Raw genomic sequence first — 18,528 nt, 5'->3', positions numbered from 1 at the left:
CTGTGTTTGGAGGTTGCTGGTGTTCTTATGGGAGGTTTTCACCTCACAGAGCTAAAGTCAGCCAGCCCCTTATATTTCTGAGTGAATAGCTTCCTCTTCACAGAAAGTGTGTGCAGTATATGCTTATGTATGAGGTACGTGCATATATATAATTTTTTGTGTTCAGTACTTTGCCCAGAATAATTCAGTCTAAATTTAGATACAGGAAAAGGTCACTAAAGTGGGTGCATAATCCAAATTCCACTCAATACATGGTTTCTTTACATATAGACTAATGTGCTCTTTGGTTCGGTGACTGAGATCGCTTAGGTAGTCTTGATGGCATTAAATGGCTCTTTCACTGAAATGTCCTGAAGCAAATTTTACATCTTGAGTTATTCGCTCTCCTGTACTGATGTGCCGGGGGAATGGGGAATACTTATCTACATGCCTTGCTGCCTCATTGTTCTGATTTTTGGGATCATCTAGATCCCGTATTTGGGGTTTTTGCTGAACGTTGCATGCACAAAATCTGCTAGCCATGGATTGTAACTTCAGCATGTGCTGAGCTCTGCGTTCAGTCTTAAACACTCTATGTTCGAGTTTCCTTCTGTTTTTGTTGGAATGACCTGAATATTGGTCATTTGAAATATAAGCCAGCTGTTTCTCCATCGGGCGGGGAAAAGCACAGCCTGACAGTTAAGGGTGCTGCATCCATCACCACATCACTTAGAATCACTTAGAAGTCCTTTAACCAAATTTTCTCAGCCCTACTATTTATATTTTTTTAATGGAACTTTTCAAACACACAAAAGCAAAGAAAAAATTTACTTTCTATCTGTATCTTTCATCACAGATTAATTCTCCTCCTCTTAAATACATGTAGTTTTGGATTTGTCTTGCCCTAAGGTTCTCTGGGGCCACTTTGTGTCATTTAGTTAGCAGATAAAGTAGGCACAAGTATTTGTGCTCCCATTAGCCTCATTTCCTTTGCGTATCAGGAAGAACTTTCAATACTCAGCATTATTATATTATCTGAAAACGTATTTATGAAATTTTATCTGAACTCAAAAAGACTGATGAAAAGGAGCTTCTGAGTTACCTGCTGACAACTCAGCCTATGGGGATGATGCATCAGAATTATCTTCTGTAGCCTTGAGTCAGCGTCTTGATACACTCACAAGTTTTGGTCCGTTTGCCCTCAGCTGTGGTTTTGGCTCATGGATCACAACATACAAGACATTTTCCTAATGTTTTCTGTATGCCAGTAATGCAGGACAGGGAGGGCTCTGTTCTGGACGTGCCATCCTGACCCATGACATCCCTCTCCCGCCCCATCCGAGCTCTACCCGGTGTTTCCCTTGCTGATCTTGTCAAATTCAGGAATCTATGACAATTTCTGGAGTAAGAAGGTGGTAAGTACCGTTTCTGCACAACATGGCTGTAAAATGTCTAATGCTCTGTGATGGCAAACACTCTGCCCACACACCAGAGTGGTGATGGAAGTCAGATTTTACACCATAAGTGAGGTTGGTGGTGGGTTTTTTGGTGTTTTTTTTTTTTTGAATGTACAGATATTTAATATTGAGTAACACATGGAGCTACTCTGAAAGGGACGGTTTGAGCCAGTCTTGTGTTAGAGAGATTCCCAACAGCCAGCTGCAACTATCAGGTTCTGAGAAAGGCTTCAAGAAACTGGGAAGACTGACTGAGGGTCAAAAATTATCTTGCTGTTCTTCAAATCTGCTCATATTTGTAGTGGGGGAAAAGCAGAAATATGATTTTTTCGAAGTGAAAGGTAGCGCTTCCCTATTCTTAGAAGTCCAGCAGCTGGTTCTTCCAGAAACATTGCAGTGATGAGACACACAGGCAAAAATCCTGGAAGGCGCCACCACGGAGATACAGACTGTGGGTGAGAATTGAGTTGCAGATGCGTTGCCTTTGGAAACTCTTCCCCTTCCCTGGGACCCTCCTCCTGTCCCTGCGTCGCTCTCCCGCGCCCCTGGCTCTGCCCAGGGCACAATGAGGATGCAGATGCGTAAACAGGGAAGCATCATTTCCAGCTAATCACGCCCCAGTCCTTTGCTTGGGAAAACAGCATGACTCAGTTTTCTTCCGTGGTCTTTTCATTTCCCTGTGCGTGGAGTTCCTGTAGTGTAAAGAGCTCTGAAACCCTCTCATGTTAAATGTGTAACATTTTTTATTTTTAAATAAAAAGCATGCACAGGTGGTGACTACAACCTTCTTGCTTGCATAGGGTGCCTCAGATGTGCACAAACAATATATGTTGAGCCCTGTTTTCAGCCTGTGCGTTTTATCTTGATGTACTCTTTCTACTGAAGTTGCAGCACCCTCTTCTGCTGTTTTATCTTCATGTGGGCACTATAAATTGCAATCAAGTTGCCTTCGAATCTTCTTGCTGATAAAATTAATGAAATTCTGTGGCTGAGCTGCATAAGATGTTGTTGTTATTTTCCTGCAGTCAGTTGTGTGCGTGGATATGCCTGTGCCCCTTGGATCTTGTTTTCCTGTGTTTAAAAGTACAAGTCTGCGAATCAAGTGTGTTGTTTCGGTGGTTCCTAAGCAGTCAACTTAATGTTTAAGGGCTGTGGGGCATGACTTCCTATGGTGAAGCCTGGAGAAGATATTCTGATGTCCTTAATGCAGGACATAATGTCATGGTTTCTCACACAGTTAAACTGAGTGACAAGTATCTTTTTTTCCCTAAACTTTAATTTCTGAGGCATTTTTTCTGAAGTCTAATGTTAAGGTACAAAATACCCATGTGGCTCATGTGCATCTTTGCCCTCGGGAGGAAGTCATCCTGCCTTGTTCTGAAGTCTTAACAAATCGCTGCTGTTCCAATGAAGAAAGGTTCGCAGTCCCCTGGTGTATGCTGGACACATGTAGAACAAGCATGCAGGATGTTCTACAGGCGTTTTTTTGGGGTGTGTTAAGCAGAAACCCCCGCCTAGTCCTCTAGCCTGAATTCTTTTCTGCAGTCTGTAGTCCAGATTAATCTTGTTCTCGTAGCTGTTGTCTAAGTGCTAATACAGAACAGTGAAATTACTTTCAGTTGATTGATTAAACTCCTTTGCACTTAAAAAGTCGCTGCTTGGTCTTAAGATTGTGCTATTTTACTGTTTCAATTTGACTAATGTTTAAAGCAGCTAAATGAGTAATGTAAATATTTAAACATTAGCTACAGTGAAATCACACAAAAAAAAACAAGATTAAAGCATAGATTCCCCTGAAGACATTTATGGTGATTTTGCTAATGTGAATAATTCTTTGGCTTCAGTCACATTCTCTTCTAAGGTAACTGCTCTTATACATGGGGTGTCGTGATCCTGTAGAAAGGAGCAGTGACATTAAAATCTTTGCTTTTCAAATAATGTTGTTTCAGTATTGAAATTTTATACTGAGGCTTTGGGTTCTCATAAATAACCAGTACGCCAACACATTGTTAAGACAGTTTTTCAAATGTAGGGATCACCATGTTAAAAATCAGAAATTAGAACTTCCTTGCTGGTGTTGCGGGAATAAGTGAAACTGCTTTTGGCGAGAGAACATTTGGAAAAATGATTTGTCTGCGTGTGTTCCTGAACAGGTTTGAATCTTTGAGTGTTCCAGAATGAGTGATGAGCGTAATCTTACTTGATACCTGTGTCAAAACCAGTAATAGCTTGGATGTTACTCATGGAGTAACATACTTTATTTTCCTGGGGATCCAAATGTTATTCCTGTTGCTTAATAGCAACTGAATTTTTGTAGCTTTTGAAGTGTCAGTGAACTTGAGTTCACTGTCTTACAGATACTTTCTATACATAAGTTCAAAAAAAGAGTTTGTTCTATGCAAAGGGAAGATGCCATTTAGCAGCTTTGTGTTGTGTAAGAGCTGCACTTACTGCATTTTCCAGTTGCAGTGTATATGTCCTTTTTTCCTAAACTATTTTTTTTTCATTGTGACGATTGGTTGCTAGTCTTTCCCAATTTATTTTAGAATTTTTAAACGAGCAATTCAAAAGGGTTGTGGGGATTGTGGTTTGGATTTGGGCTATTATTTCATTAATTCAGTCTGATAAATTAAAGAAGGTGGACACATATATGTTAACTTTAGATGGAAAAACTATTCCAGAGGAAAACCCAGTTCTGTACTTGTGCTGTTGAACTGAATTTCTAGTTTATGGCGGAGACTTGTCCCCTTTGTGTATGGAAAGATGTGCCATGTCTTCTTCTGCAGGGTAACACTATAGTGTTTTGGGGACAGGGGCAAAACCTGCCATGAAGGCATCTCTTCTCTGTGTTCCATAATAGGTTGGAAAAGACCTTTAAGATCATCGAGTCCAACCATAAACGTGTAAAGATTGGAACTGGTGTTTTTTGTGAGTGCATCCAGGTGGTTACCTGGTTTGGATGGTTCTTGTAAGTGTGTGCCTCAAGGTGGCACCTCCTGTCCCTGTCCCTTCTGGGTGGGTGTTTGGGAGGTCTCTGTGACTGGCCGTACATTTTTTTTCCCCCAAAACCTTACAGAACTGAATTAAAACATGTAGCATCTTGCAAGTTTAAATTACATTGGAAATTCACCGTGAGGTACTGGAGGGAAACATGGGCACGCTCGTGCATGTGCAGTGCTCGTGTATAAAGACAATTATGAAAAAACTCCTTTAAATTAAAGAAAAAAAGAAGCTATTTTTGGTGGATGTTTCCACAGATACTGGAATTCAGTATCACATAGTTTATAGCTCAAATTCCAAGGGTTTGGAAGAGATTAGTTGTGATCATGGGGCTATGACATTGGGAAAATGTTGAAGGAAATGGTGCTGTATGTATTGTATCCCCATTTGGTGGACGTGGATATAGTCCATTGCAGCGAGGTAAACTGACTTCAATTACACCATGTTGAGCTTTCTAGGCATTTTTACTACCTCATGCTAAATATTATGGGCATATTTTTTCTGGATTATTGGAAAATGCCACCAGGAAGTTCTGGGAAAATGAAATGTCTTTAATTCAATCTTGGGGTTGTTTTAATGCAATATTCCAATATACGGACTTGAAATATTATGGCAGGTCCCTTCTTGTATAACTCGACCCAAACTGTTTGTATCATCCACAGCCCTGCACGCTGTGTAATGTAAATGCAGTGGAAGATTTTGCAGGGTGTCAGCACCCTCTTGTGGGCAGTGTAACAGCAGAGAATTTTTGTTATTTTCCAGATGCAAATATCAAAATCCTTTACAGGTACAGGTGGTGTCCCCACTCTGATCAGCTGCTGGTTTGCGTGTGTGTTTTTGTAGAATGCAGCCCCTTGCCTGAAATACTCTGGGTTTTTTTGGAAGTAGCTTCTGTGGTTTGCCGAACCACTTTTGAACAGTGTATCTTTACATTGATAAAGTCATATACATATTTTCTTATAACTAGGAGGCTATCTCAAAAAAAAAATAATAAAACCATCTGCTCCTGATTGAGCAGACGTGAAGTTTAATTGTATTTATGGAAATAATATTTCTTGTAGCATCAGTCCTTATCCTGAGTCCTTCTTACCCTCCATCTAGTGTTTCTTCCTGCCCCACTGTGGGTAGCTGAGGGATTTTCCAGCTGTTCAGGCACATCAGGGGAACGCAGGTGCCAGTGCTCTCAAGAAACTGATGTTTGAGAAGTGCGTTGTAGCGTGAGGTCTTCTTTATATGGTTTAAAATCAACCACCAAAACCAAAATTTAAGATGTAAATAATCTAAAAAGCCTCTAACAAGATGACAACTCTAAATTTGCTCGCAGGATGAGTTGGCTGTGATAACACAGAAGTTGACTTTAATTTGAAGGTGTTCTTGGCCAGTTTTTTTGCTGACCCTTGCTGCTAGAAGGTGCAGAGATGGCAGATTGAGTTCTGCTGAGTAGCTGCTTGCACCTCTGGGATGTTCCTCATGGCCCCAAGCACTGAGCATCTTCAGCTTTGATGTTTTTGTTTGATTTCCCCCAGCCAGGAATGTCCAGAATTGTTTCTCCCCTTCCCTTTGCTGGGGTTGCAAGGGAGTTGGCTGTGTGACTGTGTATTTGCAATATGTGCTGTTTATTCTTACAGAATCAGGAATTTTTCCATTTTGAAATCGGGAGTTGTCATTTGTAATTAAGTTAAATTTGTGAAAGCAACAAATACTGACGGTGTTTCCTCTTTTTGCAGGTTGCAGAGTCAGCATGTGTCTCTAGTAGTTAAAAAGGTAAGCAGTCCATATTTGTAAATGTATAGCGAGATTCTTTGTTTTCTGATTGATGCATTCAAATAATAACTTGGAAGAGAGCATTCATCTTAATGTATTTAAAGAGTTCCTTAAAACTTTGTTATTTTATATATAACATTTATTTGTCTCGGTAGACTAAACTCCTTCAAAGATCCTGGATCAATACAGTTTGAAAACAGAGAAAATATTGTTAAGAAGTATCTAACTTTATTAGGTTGATGTATGTGTTACAAAACATTACTTACCCCCCTGATTGCAAATTTGTGTCCAATCCATGTAAATAAAATAAATAAAATAATAAATAAATAAATAAAAATAAATAAATAAAATAAAATAAATACACAAAGCTGGCATGTAAAAGTTCAGAGCTTGCTGAGTGTTTGAGCTGAGCTGCTTGCAGTGGGAAAGGGAGAAGTAAATCCAATTTGTAAGTCTGTCTCCTAACGCCAAACATCACCCAACCAGAGTATCTGGGTTTTTTTCTATTTATAAAATAACTTCAAGATTTTTGAGACTTTTTTAACTTCCTTTCAAGCTGTTTCAGATTTTTCTTCCAACAAGCTATTATTTTCCTTAGCAGCACTGAGTAGCTGCATCTATTATCTTTTAAATGATGGTGAAAATACTCATGTTATTTACTGGGATATCTAGGCTGCTCAGTTTTCTTCTCTGAATGGCTCTACGTTTTCCTTGGAAACACATCTTAAACACATTTCTGACAGCCATGGGTATTTGAGGAGTTCCTCAGAAATAATGTAAGTTAAAAATTAGATGTTCAGACCTTGGATTAAGCCACTGAGAAGGATACAGACAAAGGATGCAAAACTCCTTAATAAATACGTGTTCCAAAATAGTTTCTTGTAGAATAAATCTGCAAACATCGCCAGTTATTTCCAGAGCTGGGCTCTAGACATCCTGGGTCAAGGGAGCAATACATGTAAAATCAATTATTTATGTAGTGTAACAGTAGATGGTGCTGTTGGAGTGGATTTAATCACCTGAGGAGTTGAACTGCAAACTGAGGCAGATGGTATCAGAGCTCTTGGGGTTCCTGTGTCCAGCCAGCAGCTTTGTGTTTTGAGATTTGCTGTGCCGAGCAAATACTTAGGCTGTAATTAGCCTATACAAATTCTAGCAGTTGCTGCTAATGTATATTCAGTTTTGCTGCAGTACACAAAACTTGAAGGAAAACTTGCTCTTGGCCTGTAAAGCCATCCTTGTGCTTGACAAGTACCTGAATTGCATGTGGGGAAAAAATAAATCACTAAGAGTGCTTCTAAAACACAGTGTGTGGGTATTTCTTCAGAGAGTGTATGAAGTAAGATGATAATAGTGGCCAAATCTGTAAGTAAATGAGATTTGCAAGGGTGTTTTTGGTGTGTAGAGATTTTCATGCAATGTGTTAAAAGAAAAATAGTAGTAGTGAGTTTCTTTTGTGTTGTGTGATGCAAAACTCCATCTATCACAAGCCATAAATCCACAGAAACCTAGGCTGGCTTTGTGACGATGGTCTAGGAGATAGAGGTGAGAACTGAGAAGCTACTGAACTTTTCCATCCGTCTTGCTGTGCAGCTTCTGGTCTCACATGGGTTAGTTTTGATGGAGGACACCTCAGTTTTTTAGCGTCTCTGCATTCCTAATTCAGTGATGTGGGTGAGATGGAAGCGCTCGAGGTGTGCGGGTATGTAACAGAATTCACCCTGGGAATTGCTTTTTCTGTGGTGAGAAGGCAGTCCAGTTTCTCCTTGATGCCTCTGTGGGTATTGAATTTGTGAAATACAAGATGTTACAGGATTTAACCCTTCCAAGGTACGCGTTAAAGCTGTATGCGCTGTGTTTGTTCTGCCGTGTCGTGTTTGCATCCTCACTCTCAGCCTTTAACTTGCACTGTTCCAATCATGCAGACTTTGCAATATGTTTGCCAACATTGAAGATTGAATTTCATGCATATAACAGGTTGCATATTTTGTGTTTTCTAAAACTGTTGTCGATGTGCCAACTGCAAATGAGTGCAGTGGGTCACTGAGTTTCTCTCTCAAGTGCGTTGTGTTTGTTCCTTATCCGGTAGTCAGGTTGTAGAGACTTGGTTTCTCTATTGCAAGCTGTCATCCTTCAAGCTAAAATAATCTCGGATCTTCCTGATTCTCACAGCCCGGAGTCACTTTGCTGTGGGGAGCAGTGCTCAGTAGAGCTGGAGCTGCTCTGGAGGGGAGAGCTGCAGGGGAAAAGAGAGCTGGGAAGATGACTCCTCCAAGTCCTGTGAATGAAATCTCCAACAGCTGAGGGCAGATAAATTAATCACTTTTGGATTTTCAATACCTGGTGTAGCAACTCTTCCTCAAAGGGACGGAGAAATACACATGGTTATGTACGTCTTTCTTGCCTGTGGTGAGAGCAAGGTGGTGAAAGTTTCAACAGCTGGAAGAATTATGGTAAAGAGCTCAGTGGTTTCACAGTCTGCTTTCTTGCTTTTTTACAAAGTATGTGCTTTGCTCAAAGGGGCAAAATGAATTATTATTCCTCTAAGGAGAGTGTTTTCTGTTTTTTCTCTCTGTGTATCAACGGTGCTTTTCCTTCAAGGCTGTGTAGATGTAGATACCTCACTCTCCTTGTCCGTTCCCCATTGCGCACAGCTCAATGCGGATTGAGATGTCAAACTTGGCCTGAAACCATTAATCAGCGAGGTGTAGAGCTGCTAACTTTGGTCTTAAAATAGGTCTGGTCAGGTGGGAAAGTGGTGATGGGACTCATTTCCTCCTGAGCTTCTTGATGGTGGTGAACACGTGGTAGCATGGCCGTGGCATTGATGGCCTGTTCCACCATGGCAAGTTCTCTTTTTAAATTGTGTAAACTGAGCATGAATGGTCCAGTTGATATTTCTTTGTCCTCAGTCGTCACCATTAACATAGAAGCTGAAATAGAATTTCAGCTCATTAGAGGCAAGTGGGGAAGTTTGTTGGTTTTGGTGAGTGAAGTACTGCTAATTTAAGATGCCAGTGGCAGTGTTTTTGCAAAAATGCCAGCCTGGCTAGTTGTCAAAATATGATGGTCTGTGTAAGTCATCTACTGGAGTTAATCCATGTTTGATCGTGTGCTGTCTTCCAAAGAGCCGAGGGCTGCTATACTGAGAAATGAAGGTCTGAGAGCAGGTGGAGGTGACTTGTCAGAGACGTCTGCTTGATGTTTTCTGTCCTGCAGGGTTTAATCTGCAGGCAGGATTAACAGAGAGCTGCTGTGCTGCTGAGCTGCAGGACCCACAAGATGAACATGTGTTCGTTTGGTTGCTCTAGCTGGGGAAACAGGACAATATCACAGCATCCCATAGTGTCACATGTTGCTGGTTTGTTTATAAAAAGGCTGGGAAATGCTACGGTTAATGCTGGCATCGGGAGGTATCTTGATAAGACCCAGCATACAAATTCTCATATGGAAAATGTGTGATTTAAACACTCCTATTTGAGATTTGCATATCTGTGCATTGCTGCTGTTCACAAATATACTTTGTGCATTTCTAGGCAGTGTATGAAATACATAACTAAGAACACGAGAAACAATTACAAAGGATGCTGAAGTATCTTGGTTTCATGCACTAGGACATATGTTTCCTTGCTTGTGTCACTCCTTGTTTCTGAGATATGTATAAGCCTGAAGCCACAGCAAAGCGTTGCCTTCCTTTTTAATAACAACATAAAAATAAATTTGCCTTTCCACACCCAGTAGCAAGGATGTCTTCGATATTGTCCTTTTAAGAAAACTGTCCTTCCTTGCCTCTTTCGCTTCCCGAAGGGTTAATTGTCACACGTGCCTCTCGCGGCGGGTGGGGACGAGCCCTGAGCTCCCGCATCTTTGTTCATCGGACTGTGCGTCGGCGCATCCCGCGGCTCCAGGAACAGCCCTTGGCTGGTTGGAGAGAGCGCCAGGAGGCGCAGGGTAACCCTCCTTTTGGGAGGACACCCCTGCCTCCTTCGGAGGGGCTGGCCAGCGGGGCCGGCGCAGTGTCGGTGGGTTCATGGCGTCTGTTCCAGCCGTAACTCTCAGCATGGGGACACCGGGGACCGCGGCCAGCGTGGCCTTGCGGCGCTGCAGGCGGCGGCGGAAGAAGCGATCGGAGCGGAAAGGTAGCGTTTTAATTGATGGATGGTCGAAACAAAGTACTGGGCGGGAGGGTGTACGTGTACAAGTTGATGGGTGAGGTTCAAACCTTCATTGCTAAATGCAAATTCGGTGTTTTCTCTTTGGGTTTATAGAGTAAAAGATTTTGAACAGAATCCTTCAACATCTCCCAGTGTTTTATTTAATTTAGCTTTCAAATTTCATATTCAACAAATATGAACCATCTCTAAAGCTGCAGCTTTCTGACTGCTACTCCCTTCTAATAACAGTTTTGTTTGATCTGTCAGGTTATGAGTTTTTTGCATAAGTGCCATTCTCTGTTAACATACAACATTGGGTAGCTGCTAAATTTTCCTTTTAAGGTATATGTAGTTTTTCCTCAATTACGAGGTTAAACCAAGATAACTGTTCAAAGGGATCTTCACAACTTTTTTTGTGTGTGCAGTGAATACACAGAATATTCAAACTGAAGAAATGCAAGTTATATCTCTCTTTGCACTCATGTAGTGCGCACTTGCTATAGCAAACATTTAGTTAAAAATCTTTCAAATAGTCTCTTGGGGAAATAAAAGCAAGTAGCATTTTGTTGGCTAGTACATTTTGAAACACTTCTGGTGTTCTTCCGATCTTTGGAAACACTCTATGAGAAACAGAGACTTCAGGAGAGACTTAAAAGCGTGAAGTTACTGTATTTCTCTGTGGCCCCACTTCAATCAGCATACATTTAGATGTTGTTGTCCGGTTTGACATGGCTGGCGTGGAACGCGTTTAGGAAAGGAAAGTGTTTTGCAGTGCTGCTTGTAGTCTGAATATCGCAGAATCACTTGGCTTGGTGAGTGCATTTAGCCAACAGCCGGACTCCAGTTTGTCACTCCATGTAAAAAGCAAAAATCCCCTTTGCTACACCAGCATAGTAAAGCCAAAACCTGGATTTATTGTAGCAGCATACCTGAGAAAAAACAGTTTGTGCAGCCAAGGAGCAGGCTTGTTCCACAGTCCTGTTCCACATATAGAATGTGTATGCACTGATCCAAATCACTTAACTCATATTATGTTGATTACTCTTTATTGTTATTTCTGAACGCTCTGTAAATCTGTGAGCATCAACTAAGCTTTTTTCCTTTATTTGCACCTTTTTCCCCCCCAAACTTAGTTTTTCCAGTGGTCTTAAAGAATGTTACTCCAGTTGTGTCCCTTGTCCCAGAGCAGGATTTTCGGAATACAACTCGTGAGTTTACTCACACCTGCTGTCCAGACATCTGTTGCTAAATGGATTATTTACAGGCGGTGAATTAATTTATTATTGCAGTTTTGCTGCATTATGAAACCTGCTCGAATAAGAATTTGGAAGGTCAGAGAAGTCGAAAACATTGTTCCTTCTTCAAAGTGAAATGATAACTGAATTATTAATGATTTCAGAAGTAATCAAGCATGCCTTGGCAAGAGAAAAAGCTCCATCCTATATGAGTAGCCTGGGTTCAGGGTCCTTTTTCTGGACAAAATCTACCCCCAGTTTTTGAAAGCATACATGGGCACTATTTTCTATTGAAGGGCTTTTGAAAAAATATATATGTATATATTTTAATTACCTAATCTGTGTACCTCTGTAAGCCAGGTGAAAAAATAATAATAATAAAAAATACATAGACTACAGTGGGAGCAAGTTTGGAAGATTAGTTTCCTAATTAATATCTGTACAAAAAGCTCTGAAAAGTTCATTCGCTCTGCCCCAGCTGAGTGCTGTCTCCTATGTGTTATATGTACTGTGTGAATGTTATTTGCTAGCAAAAGTAGATGTTATTTGGACTTCATTATTAAGTACAGTCGGTTCCAAGTGTTGTTTTACTTTAAGAGGGTGGTTAATTAGAAGTTAGTTGTAATGGAAATCAGTGATGTTTTACTTTATGAAATGCAAAGTGTTCCCGCTGTAGCGATGCGCTTGGGATAGGGGAGTTGTAATGAAAAATATAGAACTTCCCAGCATAGCTTCCAACCTGAGGTGCTCTAAGAGACCTCAAGTGTACTTTACTCCTTGCTCTGGGTGTCAAAGTCTAATCTTAGCCTTGGTAGGATGCCTTTAGAGTAAGGTCAGTCTAGATCAGCTCAGAAATCGTTTGCCAAGCAAAGTGAGGAGCCTGTGGTTGCTTGTGGACCAAAAATCTGTCTGTTGGTGTACTGAATTATTATGTATATGTTAGTAGTTCTTTTTCTCGCTCTCTCCATCCTGGGAAAATGATGTGTGCGTGGCTTCATATGCAGCAGGAATTGCGCTGTTGAGTTGAAATGCAGCAGTGTCAAGAATAAATTTAGCCTAACTCTTAAACACATACGGTTAAACCTCAAAAGGATAGGAATGCTTCATTAGAAAACGTGGACAGACGGCTCGGTGGCGTTTGGCTGTGTTTTTTATTCCTCTAACATCGCATCTCTTACGTGCCTTATGGCTCTTGTGTAAACTGTCCTCCTTCCTATCTGTTTATCTTAATAGATACTTCCAAAATCTGTTTAGCATACTTATTTAAATAATTGAAAAAAATATATATCTGTGTGAATTCTATTTCTTATCAACTTCAGTAATGCCACCAACAGTCTACATTAATCTATACAAATATTTATGCACCCGAGGCTCCTGTTTACCTCTGCTTTTAGCAGGCAGGAGCTTGCTTTTCCTCTGCTTTAGGTAGGGGGGCCGTGGTGCTGAGCCCAGGGCGATAACCCAGCTCGTCGGGAGGGTTTATGTCTGGGATGGCAGCGTTTCTCACATCTGGCTGGGCTCAGGTAGCTTGATGACAACCTCTGTAATCATTAAAAAGTTAATTGTCCAAGTCTTTTGTCCTTGGTGCTGCAGGAGTAACTGGAGCCAGTTCAATGCGCTAAATAAGGTGACGATTATTTACAAGTCCTGTTGATTGCAGTCAGCTAATTTCCTTCTGTTACACTGGAGTTGTGCTGATGCTATATAATGCAAATGTGTCAGTACAGTAAAATGTTTCCTTCGCGGCTCTAGTACTTCAGTAAGAACAGGAGTTTTGAAAACCAGGTTAGGACAGTGATGACACTTCATCTGGGCTGTGAGGGGTGGACAGCGCTGGAAATCACCCTTCTGAGGGTGATAAATCAGAAGGAGAGAGAACCTCTTCCTATTTTTCTTCTGCTTCAGGCTTGGACCTGGTGCTTGCATCAGCTCTCACTCTCACAAAATCTCTCTGACTTGGCACAGTGATAATTGCAGTTGAATTTGGTCACAGATAAGAATTTCCCAGCCACCTGCTCAAGCTTTTGATGTTTATTTGGTTAGATGTCTGTGGTGGTACAGGCTTTTTAAACCTGCGGTCTTTAGGAACACCTCAACTACCTAAAGCTTTTAAAGCATTTTGTTGTCTCGGGAGTATTTTGTTTTATGTTTATAAGCATTGAAATACATAACTATTAAACTAATCTTTCCTCAAAATGAAAACTCATTTTTCAACCACCTTCCAGGTCCCTTCTCTAATAATTAACTAAGTTATTTCCCCTGAAAATTTATTCTGAGCTGATACTCACAAGCTTGGAAAAACCTATAAATATGTTTTGGTTTCAATTAGTAGTTAAAAATATTATTTATCACTTTGTGTTTGTTGTCTTTGCTAATCAGTTCAAGACAAAGTGCATTAAGTTTTCACATTCGCTTCAGTTGTATGTTTTAAAACCCCAAATGTTGTTTGTAAGTACATACAGTTTATATATGATGTACTGTATCCACGTGTACAATGGGTAGTTTGAAAACCAGCGAGCATCCCTTGCCCGAATTCAGCACAGTATGCTGATAACGCTTTGGAGATGCTGGAGTTTGATTCCGATTCTAAAATGCCTCGTTGGTCCGTGCCTGGTTGTCATGAAATGAGCATTGTCACGATAAAGCGATAACACGTAAATCTTAGTTCCTGTAGCCCACAAGAAAATGCCACCTTTCATAGACACAGGTTTTAAACTTTTCTGGCATAGCTGGATTTTAAATCTGTGTTGGCTGCGGTATGTGAGCTGTGTATCAGATACACAGAACGAGTGTTGCCATTTCTGTTACTGCAGAGAAATGTTTCATCTGCCATATGTAACTGTGCCTGGTACTGTCCATAATACACTTTATCTGGTTGATGGCAATATTAGTATGCCAAGAGCTACTGCCTTATTGATAGTGCAGAGTTAATTATGATTGGAATCAGGCTTTCTCTATGCTAATAGGAAAGCAAATTTAAGCGGCTTTTATAGAGCAAATAAAAGTAGCCCGTTTAGCAAAAGTTCTGCTTGAATTTCTAATCTCTTTAAGGGAAAAAGGCTTATGTGATTTGCATGATCCTCTCCCCTCTCTCTGTCCATCTGATTTAGTGAGGACGGTGACCAGGTGTGCGAGATGCCCAAGCTGGCGCTGCTGCAGTGGAACCAGGGCGCACTTTGTCCTTAAAAACGGATGAACAAGTATTTCTATTATTGGTTAGTTATTGCTGGCACTTGTGTACTTGCCATCGCTGTTCTAGCCCTGGTGACTCTTCTCTGGCTTTTCTGACTCCTAAACTCTATCTAAAGGGAAGAGCGATTTAGGTGATTTGTTTGTTTTACTCCACTTAGTAAAACACGCTGGTTTGTGGCAACTGTAGTTGCTGGTTTGTTTGTTCCCCCATTATTGCACTGGGACAGATGCTGTCACAAGATGGGGACTCTGCCAGCTGGCCTGAAGTGAAGTAGCTGTAGTTGTGGCTGCTGAAGCCTGCAGCTGGGATAAAACACGATGGGAATCCCTGCATCCCCCTCAAGTCATTAGGAGGTTCCAAAATATTTGACGTTGGCAACTGGATGACAGACAAATGTGTGTGCTCAACGAGGGAAGGGTAAAACTTTATGTAATAGAGCAAATGCTTTAGGAAATGGCCTCAGGTTGTGCCAGGGGAGGTTTAGATTAGATATTACTAAGAAATTCTTCACACAAAGAGTTGTCAGGCATTGGAACAGGCTGCCCAGTGCAGTGGTGGAGTTGCCATCCCTGGAGGGGTTTAAAAGGTGTTTAGACGAGGTTCTTAGGGACGTGGTTTAGTGCTAGAGTTGGGTTATGGTTGGACTTGATGATCCCGAGGGTCGCTTCCAACTGAAATGATTCTATGATTCTATAGTTGTGCCACCCCGTATGGCAGCATGAAACCAAACAGCATCTTTTATGCCACTCACCTTCCAATGTTCCCAGTTCTTTTGAAGACACGAGGGCTCGGATGAGGAATAGCCCACCTAAAGCACATCAGTGGTCCTGTGATGCTGAAGGGATTTGCACTGGGGTTGGAGCTGCCTGTGCTGTGTCAAGCAAGGCACGAGCATCTCAGGAGGTGAAGCCTTTCACTGTTAGTGGTGTGGGAGGAATCAGAAATGGCACATTAAGCAGTGTTGTGAGGTCACCAACGTGACGTCGGCTCACAGACCCGCTCCTGGGGAGCAGCTTCTAGGACCACTGGGCAGCACAGCAGGAGCGAGCTTTGGATTTGAGAGGGTGATGTTGATGCTTTCCGGGTACTTACAGGGGGCTCGTTCCTGGGGTGGCAGCGCTCGCACCAGAGCCTGGTGGGACAGTCGTGGCTGATGTCTTTGTGACATGAAGTTCACGTTGGTCTCGCAGACGTATGGAAGGTGAAGCTGGGCTGGGCGTGAAGACCCACACAAGTTTTCTGCGAGGTGAAAGGGATGGAGGAAGGAGAACAACCCATGTGCTCAGGCTGGATGCGATTCGAATATGCACGTGTTACTTGGAGAATGGGATTTGTTCCAGACCAGCGGAGAGGTTGTAGTACACAAGGTGAACGATGACAGGGACACGGAAGAGAGGTTGCCACCAAAACACACGGTTTACCTAAAGCTGTGATGCATTTACTATGGAGTTTACATAGTCATTTTGTACATAGTCTTTGGATTAAAAAAAAAAAAAACTATGGAAGTTCTGTGATTTGTTTTAAGTGCTTCTGGGAGTCTCAGAACTAGTGTGTGTGACTCAAGTGTTTTAGCTCTGTGCCCCTTGAAATGCCGCGCTGCTGGTGACAAAGTTAGCGGGGAGTTTTACTGCTTGTCTGCCTTGTTGTGTTGTGATGATCTGCTTGAGTTTACACTGTCTGGCTAGCGGGGAATCTGAACGTCTTCACTGGGCTCAGAAAGTGTGGTTTTGCCTTTTTTTGGTCACTGCTTCTCCTCCCTGCTTGTGCACAGTCCTCTTAGTGGCTTAAATCCCTGTCTTCTCCAGACAGGGTCGGGGAACAAACAGGAATCGTTTTGTGTCAGCGAAGATGCTTGTTCAGCTCACAAACTGGGCTGATCATAAACGTGTGGTGGTGGTAGGAGATTCAGGATATCTGCAGGCATACAGGGTTTGTTTTTGAAACAGGGACAAACGTTGCCATCCATTTCTTTCTCATTCTGCTGTTAGGCTCATAGCATTAATTAGTGTAATGATTGCTAACTGCACATTTTACATTTTCAGTAAGGGCTGCTGAGCTCCTGCTGTGAGAATTAAGCTGTAAAGATTGCGAATAGTAGCGTGCTGAGGATTTGTTTAGTTGAAGATAAACAGATTTCATTGTTTTGAATTACTGAATAACGGTGTTTAACATGCATGTTAAAGTTGCAAACCTAAACATTTATATGTGTATTTTAATGCCGTTCTTCATTTCTCAGTATCTGATATTTTTGCACTACAAGTTTCTCTATGTTTCCGATGTACATGTTTAACGATTACATTTTAATCACTTATATGCCAGTAGCTGCAGTTTTGTGAAAACCTGGTTTTGAAGTGATAGTTTCACTGGGCAAGTCCTGCAAAAACCAGTCCTGAAACCATCTCCTAGCAGATTCTTGAATGGATTTGTGTGTGTGTGGTGTTTTAATTTCTTTTTATGTTAGCAAAGATAAAACCAAACTGACTTAAAGAACAAAATGCAACAATGCCGTTAGTTGTTTTTGTTTAGACTCGGGATTTCTACCATACTTCTGCATGCTTTGCATGAAGTGTCTCCTAAAATGATAAAGAGAGGTGGAATGGCTGGTTTCTTCTTGCAAAACCTGGTAACTATATATTATGCGCTCGGATTACTGCAGTACGCAATCGGTGCATTAAGAACAACGTGAGTGCAAAGTTCTGCATTTTGTTTACTCGTAAAAATTTTAATGTAGAGTGGAATTAAAGGTAGAATTTCCCACAAGAAGTGGGGAGAGAGATGGGAAGAAATTCACAGTTACAGGCATTTGGCTCTTTTAAAATGAGTGGTGATTTTATTGTGTACACCTTATCAAGTGACCGTGTTGGTTTGTATGGTTCTTGTTAATAACTTTTGACTCTGTCTCGGGTGGAATCAGGTATCACTTGTTCTACCGAGTCCTTGTTATCCTGAATACTTACTCCAAAGTGTCCATGCAACTGCTCACTTTTAAGATATGTACAGTGTAAGTGAAATGTCCACGGATAATTAGAATTGATAGTGTCTATGGTAAAATTTAAGCTAAGTAAAAGACCGAAACTCTGCTGGGAGATAATTGCAATATTGGAAATAACAGAAGGTTGCCCTGTGATATCTGCGCACTATTCATAATAGTTTTGGAGTAGGATCAAAGACTCACTTAAAAGTAGGACTTAAGTCTTAATTTAATCTGATTGTCAGCAAAAGGAATCAATGTTTATAGATGTTACACAAGACTAGCTTATCACAGAACAGTATGGCGTTTATACCGGACTTTACTCTCTTCAGGTACTTTCCAAACATTTAATTGTGATAAAAAATCAGCAGAAAATGAATGCATTATATTAAAAAAATCTTGCAATGCAGAACATGGAAAGTGCAATATTTAGTTACTAAAGCTTCAGAAAAGGTAAGAGGGAGATGCACAAAATTCAACAGATTGGCAGGTACAAAGCAAATTTCCACAGTTTGATCCACTGTTAATGCTCCACTACTTTTTCTTCAGTGTAATAATGGATGTTTTGTTAAAAGTGTAAATCCTTGCATGGTTTAGGGGTGCAGTGTTCCCTGTGGGAGCATCATCGCATTATGAGATTGAAGCGATTTCCTAGAAAGCAACAGATACTATGCAATTGATTAGTTTTCAGGAAAAAAATAAACTGCAATACATTTTAAAAAACCCCAAAACTCAAACAAAACCCGTCACCCTTAAATTAGTGCTTTTGATTTGG

General features: G+C 41.1%; 1 protein-coding gene across 2 annotated transcripts in view; it reads left to right on the top strand.

The window, feature by feature from the left end:
• Positions 1 to 18,528, top strand: part of ADARB1 (adenosine deaminase RNA specific B1) — a 63,990-nt gene that overhangs the window by 8,617 nt on the left and 36,845 nt on the right. The window contains exon 2 of one of the 2 annotated variants that reach the window (XM_065069358.1): positions 6,164 to 6,200. The gene's annotated coding sequence lies outside the window, so the exon portion shown is untranslated. Of the gene's footprint in view, positions 1 to 6,163; positions 6,201 to 18,528 lie in introns of those variants that run through there. The other variant, XM_065069359.1, reaches the window with a different exon arrangement.

The sequence above is a fragment of the Columba livia genome, chromosome 7 (genome assembly GCF_036013475.1).
Source record: "Columba livia isolate bColLiv1 breed racing homer chromosome 7, bColLiv1.pat.W.v2, whole genome shotgun sequence".
Lineage (NCBI taxonomy): Eukaryota > Metazoa > Chordata > Aves > Columbiformes > Columbidae > Columba > Columba livia.
This window is presented reverse-complemented; position numbering and strand designations above follow the sequence as displayed.